Raw genomic sequence first — 276 nt, 5'->3', positions numbered from 1 at the left:
CCTCGTTGTGGACGTGAGGCTTGTCGTGTGCTGGCTGGCTTGATCCATGCCCGGTAGCTACCCTTACCTCCTCCCCGGCATGCGTAGGAGCGCTTTCCCTTTGTCCAGAGAGATGTTTGGTTCTGGCTAGCAGCCCCGGACTCCTCCGGGGTAGGTAGCCGAGAAGTTGCATCTCTCGTGGAGGTAGCAGCATGCCCGGTAGCTACCCTTTCCTCCTCCCAGGCATGGATGGTCAGCTGTTGTCCTCCTCCGGAGGCAGTGGTGATCGTGGATGGC

The sequence above is a fragment of the Numida meleagris genome, chromosome 1 (assembly GCF_002078875.1).
Source record: "Numida meleagris isolate 19003 breed g44 Domestic line chromosome 1, NumMel1.0, whole genome shotgun sequence".
NCBI classification, from domain to species: domain Eukaryota; kingdom Metazoa; phylum Chordata; class Aves; order Galliformes; family Numididae; genus Numida; species Numida meleagris.
The sequence above is the reverse complement of the archived record's forward strand: the minus strand, read 5'-3'. Positions refer to the sequence as shown.